Source organism: Camelus bactrianus, chromosome 6 (genome assembly GCF_048773025.1).
Source record: "Camelus bactrianus isolate YW-2024 breed Bactrian camel chromosome 6, ASM4877302v1, whole genome shotgun sequence".
NCBI lineage: Eukaryota > Metazoa > Chordata > Mammalia > Artiodactyla > Camelidae > Camelus > Camelus bactrianus.
Window position 1 is genome coordinate 83,490,917 of NC_133544.1, and position 11,716 is coordinate 83,502,632.

Sequence of the window (11,716 nt, forward strand, 5' to 3'; positions counted from 1 at the left end):
AGACAAATGAAGGCCTTATAGATCATAAGACTTTTTATACTTAAGTGAAACTAAAAGTCACAGAAGAATTTTGAGGAAAGGATTAAGAAAGACCACACTGACTGCCGTACTGAGACAGCACTGTGAGGGAACAAAGGCAGAAGACCATTTGCAAAGCTACTATAATAATCCAGGTGAGATGATGGTAATTTGGACCAGGATGGTGGCAAAGACAGTGAGAAGTGGACAAATTATCCATACATCTTCAAGGTATAGCCAACGGGACTTCCTGATGTACTAAATATCAGGTATGAGGCATAATCCCTGTCCTAAACAAATAGAAGAGTAGCATGGCCATTGAGACAGGAAGACTTCAAAAACAGCCGATTATGAAAGGAAAATTGATAATTGGGTTGAGGGCATATCGTATTTGAGACAGCTATTATCACTTCCAAGTAGAAATATCTAGTAGGTAGCTGAAGACTGAATTAAGAGAAAGTTTGGGGCTTAAAACATAATTTAAAACACTTTAGGTCACAGCTGTCAAAACTAATAACACAGCAACTATTTAATTTTACCTCACAAAGTACAACTGGAGTGACTGTTACCTGATATGGTGCCCCTCATCGTTCCTGAGTAGCTACATTTTTACTATGCAGAGGGTAAGGTTTCTGTTGTTGTATCTTCTAGAATTGGACATGATGGAGAAGAATGGGGGCATTGTTCTCCCACACGTCTACAATTCCAACGTAAGCCAACCAATGGGCTGTGAGCAAAAGTCCCCAAAATGCTGCTGCACTGTAAAGGTGATCAAAGATGAGTCAGTCAGGCTAGACAGCTTTCAAGAACCTATTTCTATAATGCTTTTCAAAGGCTCTGGAACTTTTATCTCCCCCAAAGGATATGAAAATGCCTGCATTTGAGTTAGTTGGAGAAAGGAAAGAGGATCCAAGATCCCAACTAATAAAAACATTCAAGATGTCCTTTATATTATATATTTGGTCCAAGAACAACCCTACAGATATAAACAAGCAGGATATGTAGTAATTCAGTTGCTGGTGAGTACTGTGGAGAAACATAAAGCAAGGGGGAAAACTGAATGCAGGGAGTAGGGGTGGTACTAGTATTTTAAGTAAGGTTGTTAAGGGAGGCCTCCCACCAACATGAGGTTACCTATTTCTCCACAATCTCATCAACAAAGTAACAACCATCTTTAACTTCTGATCATGCCATGAGCCAAAACAAAAAATCAAGAAAGAAAAACAAAAAAACTCCCTATTTTAGTATGTTCTTCCCAAGACTTAGGGGGGTTGTGCATCTTTTCCTGTTTACTGGCTATCCTTATTTTATTTTCTGTGAATTCTCTGATGTTCCTATGTTCACTTTCCGACTGGGCTACCTTTGCTGATTTTCAGAAATTCTTTTAAACTGGGTCATGAATGAATTCACTGCTTTATCTACTGCAAATATATTTTTCTAGCATGCTTCAACTTAAAAAAAATCTTCTATCATAGATATGTTTTTTTTCTGGGCTTTTTTTTTTATCATAGATATGTTTTTAAACTTTATCCAGTCAAATGTTGAGGATGGAGAATTGGGTGTCTTTTATACCATCTACATTTTACATTTTGCTTTAGAAGTCTTTCCTACTCCCAAAATTGTAAATTATTCTATTTTCTACTAATACTTTCTCAGAATTTTGGTTTTTACATTCAGCTATTTAATCTATGCATCTAGATTTGTTTCCCTCTTAGTGTGAGGCAGAAATTATGTCAATTATTAAATACTCCATACTTTTCCTATGATTTAAAATGCCACTTTTTGTCACATTAAGTCCCATACTTTTATGAATCAGTTTCTATAGTCTCTATTCAGTTCCAATGATCTATATTCCAGCACCAAAACAATGATGCTGTTTTAATTACTATGGGACGCCTCACTTTCTACAGTGCCATTTTTCAACTCTTTCCTTGGTCCCTCCCTAAACACACACAATGATGCTAACTAACACTTACATACAGGCAACAATGAAATTGATTGCAGGTTACATACAACACTTAGTCCAAGTGCTAGGATTTTTTTACTTCCCACTCAAAAGTCCCCTATGATGTTGAGAATAAGTATTCTGTACAATAAAGTCAAACTCCTCAGAGTGACATCCAAATGCTTCCACCATCTGGCTTTAACCTAGCTTGCAATCGATTAGTTCTCTCCTACAGAACTATCTCACCTGATCAAAGTAATCTACTTGCTACAAGTATAGGAGGACGGCCCTACCTCCATGTCTCCACTTACTCAAGCCACACTTTCTGGAATGCTTTCCTCCTTCCTTTCTTCAGATTTCTAGCCTTCCCCTGAATGTACACAGCATTTACTTCTTACTTCTTAGCATAACTAGCCTAATGGGAGCTTCCATTACTTTTTTCCATGAGCTACTTTACTAATTAGTATTAAGTTCAAAGCTTTGGTAAGGAGCTCCAATTTTACTTTTAATGTCTTTATAACAGCATAAAAAATTTAACTGTTCTCTACTAGTCAGAAGAAGTCATATAATACATACATAATAAACTCTCAACTTTAATCATTTAATATTCTATTTTATCTACAGAAAAGGACATACAAGCATTTACTCAGATTAGGAACTAAACATAAATAGTAATGAACTTCAGGTCTAATTTCAGGTCTAGCCCCACCCTTAAGCTTGCCTCAAACATACCACAATCACAGATGTTTTTATTCCTGCCTATTTTCAAAAGGGATCTAGGGACGCTAAAAATCAGCAACCACCACAACGAAGGGGTTGAAACAGAAAAGCTTAAGAAATCCACTATTGCCTAACAATTTCACCCATAGCTATGTGTGGCAAGTAGTTGCTCACTTCAGTTTCCTATTAAAAAGTCTCCAGTAGCAAGGAAGGAAAATCTGATGATGCCCAATGCCACACTACCCTAGTGGTGTGGCCCATTAGTGTACTTCTCACTCTTAAAAGACCTCTGACCAAAGCCTAACAATCCATCAAGCAAGAGGAAAGTCTCCAGCTGGCGCCTATGTACTACTTCGTCTTACTTTCAGCAGTCAGACAGTGATGCTCTTGTGTGTCTATCGGGAGACCAGCCTCCCTGATGTACTACTGAAGGTGATCTCAATATAGCATTAAAGGTACTGAAGTCTAGTTCACATCTACACAAAGGCACTTGACCCTTCAATTGTGTAGCACAGACAGTTCCCATAAAAGTACCATGCCTAACCTTACCCTCAACCTAAATTTTTCTTTGTTGTGATGTCTGATCTACCATGTTAACAAATCAGCAAATTAAAAAAAAAAACAAACAAAAAACCTATTGGAATCATCCTCTTATTGAAACGTTGTTAAGCACAAGGCAGACACATTTTCAAGCATCTTCTCTGTAAGAATCATCAGCAGAAATTTCTTTCTTTCTGATGGTACTGTTAGAATAACTGAGCTTATCCTGAGAAGTTGGCTAAGGTAATTGAAGAGTTTTTCTTCTTAATACCCAGCCTTACTAAGAGTTTAAGCTCTTATAGTGTATAATCTGAGAGAAATACCTTCATTTGTGGTCCATTTCATAACTCCTACCTGTGTTCCCTTTATCTCATTTTTCTACTTCTGTTACCTTGCTGCAATTTTATCTACCTCTATAAACTGCTTCAACCCTTCTGGCATTCATTTATTTACATTCATTCATCAAATATTTACTGAACACCAACTACATAACAATGCTCTAGATTCTTTTGGTTATTAACCTTTAGGGCTCAAAACAGGTTGAGGATTAGGCAACATGCAAGGTGAGTACACACAGAAGTAAAATGTGCAGATTAAGAGTGGGGAGGGCATTTTAGTCAAAATGAATGAGTATGTACACAACAACAAAAAGCATGGGCAGAGAAAGTCTTCCTCAATAGCAGGACTGCAGTCTACATTTGCTGCAAATTTGATTTAAACGCTTCTGGGATATATCCTTCCAATTTTATATACGTAGGCAGTGGGATCAACCAGTTCCTTAAGTCTTCCTACTGTGCTGTTTAACAATTTTTTTAAATTATTCAAAAATGACTTTGATGACTATATAATATACTGTTAGCTTTATTATAGTTCATTCCCCTAATAATGGATGCTTAGGTTATTTATGGGTTTTTATCACAATGAAAAATAATGATGTAGAAAAAAGTCATCTAAGACTTTCACTGTCTAAGTAATTAAGCATCTAAAACTGTTACTAACTAACTAATACTATTACACTATGCTTTATGGTAATTTGGCACAAATTCACATTTTAAACAGTACTGTGACATAAATACTTCTGGAGGTAAATGGAGAGAAATATGTCTCTTCGGGGAACTAAAGGGTCTTCAATCCTGTTCACTGTGGGAGGGAAGAACCTTCCACTGTGTTGCTTTCTTTTTTCCAAATAGTCTCATCTTAAGTGAAGGCTCAGTTTCTATATATATATATATTTTTTTTTTTTTTTAAACATCTATAATGTCAATCTTATTTCAGTCCCCAAACTCTGGCAATAAATAAGCCTAGCCTAGGCGTGCCTAGTACTCATCAGGCCTTTGTGCTGTGGGAAACAAAAGTAGGGCAGTCAATTCCAAGGCTTATTGACTAGAACGGTCAAGTAAACCCTTTATTTGAAGAACACTAAGTTTCTGTATGGCTTTTAACTGTTACAGCAGATAAATGCTACAAAATATTTTCACCAAGCACACGCCAAACTAAGCTGTTTTCCAAACAGCATCAAAAGACAGAAGATCTGACAGGCAATTCTGAATATGAAACAAAAGTGCTGGCTGCCATTCTGGCTGCTCAAAACAGCACAAAAGCTTCCTATGGTTGGTGTGAAAGGAAGAGGATGAAAGAGATGCAGAAAGATAAGAGTCACTTTCACATAAAATGCTTCTGAAATAAAAAAAGAAATTAAATGTCACTGTTTTCTCTCTCCTGCTTCCCAATGGGAAAAAAAAATCCATTTTTTGCCAAATTGCATCACTCAGTAATCAATCTCCATTAAACTTCATAAATATGGTGTTGCAAAAGACTTTCAGTTTGATGTCATCTCTCTTGTTGGCCATGTGAAAGATTTCCACTAATATAAGGCTTCATAAAACTTTAAGACCACCTAGTAAAAATATGGCTGAGATTTAAATATACAAAATAAGACCACAAAAAATACCCTCAAACAAAAGGAAAAGTTTACAATCCTGAGGCAAAGATAATCTTTTTCTAAGCTTTATACAAAACCTGAAAATCATAAAGGAAAAGTTTTTTTCATACAAAAATCATAAACCCGTTTGCAAGTCATATGAGAATGATATACTGAGAATACCTATGTAACATATATAAGAGTTTTCAAAACATTTAAAGTACACCAACAAATCAATAAGAAAAAGGTTAAAACATTGAATAGAAAATATAACAAGGAATATGAGTAAGCAATTTATAAAAGACATTAAAATGGTTTATAAGAAAAAAATGCTCAACCTTACTACCAAAGATTGACAAAGAGAAACAAGATTATTTTACTGTCTAAACGATCAACAAAGATTAAACAGGTTAATAGGTTAGATACAGAAAAATAGGCACTAGAAACAGTGGAAGTGTATATGGGTATTATCCTTTGAGTAATTTCATAATAACAAAATTTTATAGGCATGTACCCTGTGACCTATCAACTCTCTTTCATTTCCTTCCTAGGAATTTATCTGATAGAAATACTCACATGAGTAGGAAAATACGTATATATGTGTGTGAGAATGGTTGATGGAACAGTTTTTATAACATAAAAACTAGAAAGTGAAATGTCTACCAAGAGTGAATTTATTAAAATTAAAATTTGTAATATCTACAATTAATCCAATTTAAAAAATTAAAGTAGATCAACATGTCCTGACACAGAAAGGTATCAATAATATATTCTGTGAAAAAAGCAAGTCAGAAAGTAATGTGCATAATAAAACCCTATTTATATTAATCTATATGCAATATATCAAAATTTTAAAGAGTATCTGTCAAAAAAGACTAAAATTACATGTAACATGTCTGCTAAATTTCCAGTGAGCTATTTATGACCTTCATAAACAGCAGGAAAAAAATAAACATTTTTTAAAAATGAAAAGATAAACCCAATTTTAAATAAATGAATGACTGACACAAATCCAAGTATCTTCTGGATGATTGTCTCTTTAAGGGAATCATATTAGAATGTTTATATCTGAGGTACCAAAAGTTTACTGTGGAAAACTGATGCCACAGAAAAGAGAGCACAAGCCAGGGCTTCGAAGAGTCCACAGTGCAGTCATTACCGCATCAAAGTGTGGGTCCAATGGCTGTCCTGCCTCTTGGTTATACCCATCTTGCAAGTGGTAGCAAAGAACCTCTCCAGAGCGAGCAGGCTTTCCTAGTTCTAATGGAGTGGACTTTCATTTACACACTGAACTCTACTGCTAAAGATAGCTATCTGGGGGGAAAAAATCTCCAATTAGAGTAGCAATGCTCAGAAAGAGGCAGCAATCTTGTCATATACAGCAGATTTAACGTTTTGACCTTGAAAACAAATTCTGCAAGAAGTGAGTCAATACACAGTTTCTTCACAAGTAACTCTGTGATGTAACATCCTTCAAATTGGGAAACAGCAGCAACCACTGCTTTATTTGAAGATAAAAACATCCCTTTTTGCCGCCACCTAAAAGAAGCCACACCTCTGACAAAAAGTTTGAAATAAGGTGAATAAACAATATGAATTCAAAATGTTGGGGGCAAATTAAGATACACATTAGTATGTAAATATCCCTTTCACCAGGTATTCTCATTCTGAGAAAAATCCTGACTTTCCGGGACTGTTATATCTTAATTTTAGGAAAGCCTGGAGGAGCTAATATAAAAGCCTGACCGGGCCCCTTACCCTCACTTGGGCAATGTAAGCCCCTGGTCTGTTGGCTCCTTTTCCCTTTTCAGGGAATCAATAAGTAAAATTACTGGGTTCTTGCTTTATGCTTTCTTCTACTCTCAAATTTTTTTAAAAATTTGTTTTTACTTTTTAAAATATATGTATTCATCATATATCTGTATTTTTCATTTATTTTAAACATACCTTCCACAAAAGGATAATCTGCCCTAACTTTTTTTTACAACTCTTTTACTTGTCATTTGCGAAAAAAGCTAGAAAGATGGGAAACAAAGGGATTTCCATTTTTTTAAGTACACAATAGATAATTAAGTATACATTCACTGTTACTTTCTAGTAGTAATATCAGATAAAATGTCAGTAAAGATGTTATTTGAGTTATCAACTAATCAAATACATAAGCAGTCATTACCAACCCCATGATACGTTATATTTCTTTCCCTTTCACTTTCACTTATATTTGCTCTCATAAAGTCCTCAAACAAGTTTCTAAAAGACTTTTTTACTTGAATGTTCTATATGTCAACTCAACTTGAAGTTGATGTCAAGAGTCAGATGCTGTATGTAATATACGCAGGATTGACGTCCCCAAAAGGAGAAGTCTAAGCTTTAAACTGTTTCTTTCCCTGAAAGACAAATGCTTACACAGGCACTATATCTCTGGAAGGCTGGGATTTCACATTCTTTGTAGGCTGTTTATGAAATCAACTTAAAGTACCATTTCTGAACGTTAAAAACACCACCCCTTCCTACTGTTAAGTTAGATTTATACTTTAGATCACAACTAAAACAAATCAAAACCAAAATTAAAGGCCCAAACATAAGCACTCTGCTTTCAGGACCTTTAATGCAGCAGAGTGCAAAGTCACAGTCAGGAAAGGGGCCAGGTTTCCTTCAGCCTAGTAACAGGCAAGAAGCTCTATCAAAAAATCAAATGAAGATCTCATCTGACTTTTTTCCATCAAACTTCCCAGTCTAAAAGTATGTATGAGATTAAATCATCACTCTTCAAATGTAGAATATGTTTTATGTAAATGTTACTTATGCAGGCCAATAATATTTTGCATGGGTAGATCACTCTGCCACTTACAAAGTGGTATTTTTATATCATATTTGATCTTCACAAATACCCCATGAAGTATGGCAATGACTGTGATACACAATGTACAATAGAGACTCGTAAGTTAAATTACCTGTCAACATCATTAAATGTCCTGACTCCCAATCCAATTGCCTTTTTACATTTCATCATGCTGGCAACATGAACCAGAAGTAAGGTTTTAGGATAGTGCTTTATGGACAAACATTGAAGAAAAATGAGATTCCTAACTTCCTGCTAATACTAATACTTCCTTGCTAACACCTCCTTCAGAAAACCTTACCGGCCCGTAAGCACGTTTCCACAAATTAAATACCTTTTTTCAAGTTTATCTGGTGCAATACATCAAACATGACCTTTGAAACCAATTCATACTTTTTTACCGTTTTTAATTTAGTCAAAACTGCAGAACTGCCAGAGAAAACCAAATACTGTATGATATCACTTATATGTGGAATATAAAAAATACAACAAACTAGTGAATATAACAAAAAAGAATATACTCACAGATATAGAGAACAAACCAGTGGTTACCAACTGAGGGGCGGTGGGGTACAGGGGTCGGGGAGTGGGAGGTACAAACAGTTGGCTGTATAGGCTCAAGGATGTATTATTGTACAACACAGGGAACAGAGCCAATATTTTGTAGTAACTGTAAATGGAAAGTAACCTTTAAAAACTATATTTAAAATGCTTTAAAAACTTTAAACAAAAACTGCAGAACTGCCAGGAAGAAAATTCTTGAAAATGTAAAGTTGTCACTTACAATACAGCAACATCGTCACATTAAGCACACACAAACACAGAAACAGTTCAGCCTCTGGTAGTTCTGCATTGTTAGATGAGTCTGCATTTTCTGTTTTAAAATATCGTGGGCTTAACAGGCCTTGCACTGTGTCCATAGTCTTGACAAGCAGAAACTACTTCTTAATTCTTAGTTCAAAATCACCTAATTTTTTAAAATATTTAACTTGGATAAGAAAACAATTATAGAACCTAGCCAACAATACTGTGGAACCAGTTAGTAAAATCAGACATATTAATCAATTATGACTGTTTTCTTATGCCCTGTAAATGAACCCATATATTTAGTAAGATATTGGCTCAACACGGGACATAAAATATACAAAAGGAAACAACAGAAAGTACTGAAAAGAAAATGAAATTTGGGGAGAGAAGCAAAGCTCCAGAGAAAACAACCTAAGAAAATGAAGTGTGACTTCTACAGCTTAAAAAACAAAAAAGCTTCAGAATGGATATTTTAAGAGTTAATGAACACTTGGAGTTGAGGTGAGTTCAATTTTTCAAGACTGCTGAAATACAGACTATTCTCATCAAAGAACAACGTGGCCCTTTACGACAGAAAACAAAATGTGGGCTAAATGATACGCTACCTACCCACCCATATCCAATGTATCTATAACAGAAAATAATGCAAAGCATAATAAAAAAAAATCAGACATATAAAACATAGTATTCAAAATGATTCAATGAAAACAAGCTTAAAGTCTCCCATTTTATAGTAATTGTTCAACTTCTTTATTTCCACTGGCAAATGATTACAAATAAACAAAAAATCCTATCTCCAGACCTTTCCAGATTAATACACCCACGTTTTGTCACCTGGTGTTATAGGAATAATCACGACTGCACTGCCTTCACTGAAGAAAAGTAAGCAATTTTCTTTGATTTTACTATACAATGAGAAAGGAAAACAGATCAAAATAAGATGAGATGTACAAGTGCTAAGAATTTTTGTCCTCTTTTTCCCTTTCCAGCCCAACCAATGCATTTCGTCACTTCTTGACAAATAATTTACATTTAAGCTTGTTATTCATAGTCTGTGGATGCAGTAACAGGGGCTCTGCCTATGCTGTTTGCTGTTGCTGCTAATTTGCTTTTTAAGATTAACGTTTAGAGTCCACTTGACTGGAATTGCTGCAGCTGTGCCCTTTTTTAAAATTAAGGTTTTCTCCCTCAATAAAGTTTGGAAAATACCAGAAAATAGAAAGAAAAAATAACTTGTAGTTTCACCATCTAATCACTTTTTTAACTATGAGTATTCTTTGAGTCTTATTTCTTTAAGACACAATCACTTCTAGCTCTACAGTTAACAAAATTAGACTTTCTAACCAACTTTCATTTAAAAACTAGTCTTTCCCACACCCTTAAATATTATTTGAAAAAGACTTTTACTAGCTTCTTTAAGAATCTCATCTTTAGCTTTGGGTAAAGGATTAAAAATTATTCACTAAAATAATACCCTTTCTTCTCCTTTCCCTTCCCCTTTATGATCAAAGCTCAGGACAGAACAGTAAACCATCCGCCTGAGAAATGTGGGGCCTATTAAGATTCAAACCTTAAGCCAAAGATATGATGCTCTAATAGTGACATTTCAAGCACTATCCAGTACATGTGACTTTATCAGAGGGGGCAAATCTGCTAAAATTCTCAGTACTAAAATAATTATCTATTCCAGCTACACGACAGAGCCATTCTGTTTTTTTTTTTTTAATAAATCTAGAGTGAAGAAGTGCAAATTTCACCCATTCCACAAAATACCTAACTGAGTAGTTAAAACTGGCGCTCCCCACGGCAAAAAGTTGGATTCGTTAAACAAAAATAAACATGTAACGCGTACAAGGCACCACTGTGTGGACTGCTGTTCCGGAGAATTTATCGATCAGGAAAGTCGACACTAAAGGGAACCGGCGGAAGGGGACAAGGATAGGGAGGGGGATTTGATCATTATCACTCTGGCGCACGAGCAGAAATCCCAAATGCATTATTTAATATTTAATCTTTCTGTTATTGGCATCACGGAGCTCAAACGTCACCAGAAAAGATGGGCCGGCTGAAAACCCGGCAGCGTGACGCACATAACATCTTACCATATGGACTCGAATCAATCAGGACCGAGAAGCGCCTTAAGCCAGCCCCGCGACAGAAGGCGGGTGCGTCCCCCGGGCCATCAGCTTCCCCCGCACCCCCCGCGCACCGCTAGCGTCTGCACGCAGGAATCGGAGGCTGCAGGACCACCAGACCAGTCGCCTCGGGGCTCGGCTCTGGCCGAGGGGGCTGCGGACTCGCGCACGGAGGCCACCCAGGCGGCCGCAAACGCCAAGGGTCAAGCCCCTACCCGAGCAGGCCCCCCCCCCCGCCTCCGTGGACACCCCGCGACTGCTTCGGCAAGGACTGAACCGCGAGTGCCGGCCAGGACCACGACAGTCCGCCAGACTCCCCCTCCCGGGGTCCAGACCCTCCCGGGGCCGTACCTGAGGGAGCAGCGCCACCTCCGCCGGCCGGCGCTGGCTGTCGCGGTGGCGGCGGTCACAGCTCCCAGAGCAGTGACGCCTCTCATAAAAACAACAACCTGCTCTCAGGCGTCCGCGGCCGGGAGGCGGCAGCCGGCGGGAGGCGGCAGCCGGCGGGACGCCGCAGCGCATGCCGGGACTCGTAGTCCCGCCCGCGCTTCGTGTCGGGCGGCGGCGGAGAAAGAAACTACGACTCCCGAAGAGGAGCGCAGCCGCCGAGGGGAGGCTGCAGGAAGCTGTGGGAAATTGGGCCCCGCGGCCGTGAGCCTCACAATATCCGGGCCCCAGGGCCGGAGAGGCGCCGCGGCCAGTTACTATGGAGACGGGCTGCTACAACCACTCGGAAGGATTCCACCCAGGAGGACGGCTCCCAGGATTAAGCGGATTCGTTTCTTGGT

At 37.7% G+C, this 11,716-nt stretch overlaps 1 protein-coding gene across 5 annotated transcripts in view; it reads right to left on the reverse strand.

Annotated features, from left to right (window-relative positions):
* Positions 1-11,413, reverse strand: part of CCPG1 (cell cycle progression 1) — a 39,521-nt gene extending 28,108 nt beyond the window's left edge. For all 5 annotated transcript variants that reach the window (XM_074366159.1, XM_074366158.1, XM_074366156.1 and 2 more), the window contains exon 1: positions 11,280-11,413. The gene's annotated coding sequence lies outside the window, so the exon portion shown is untranslated. The remainder of the gene's footprint in view (positions 1-11,279) is intronic.
* Between the last annotated feature and the right edge of the window lie 303 nt (positions 11,414-11,716).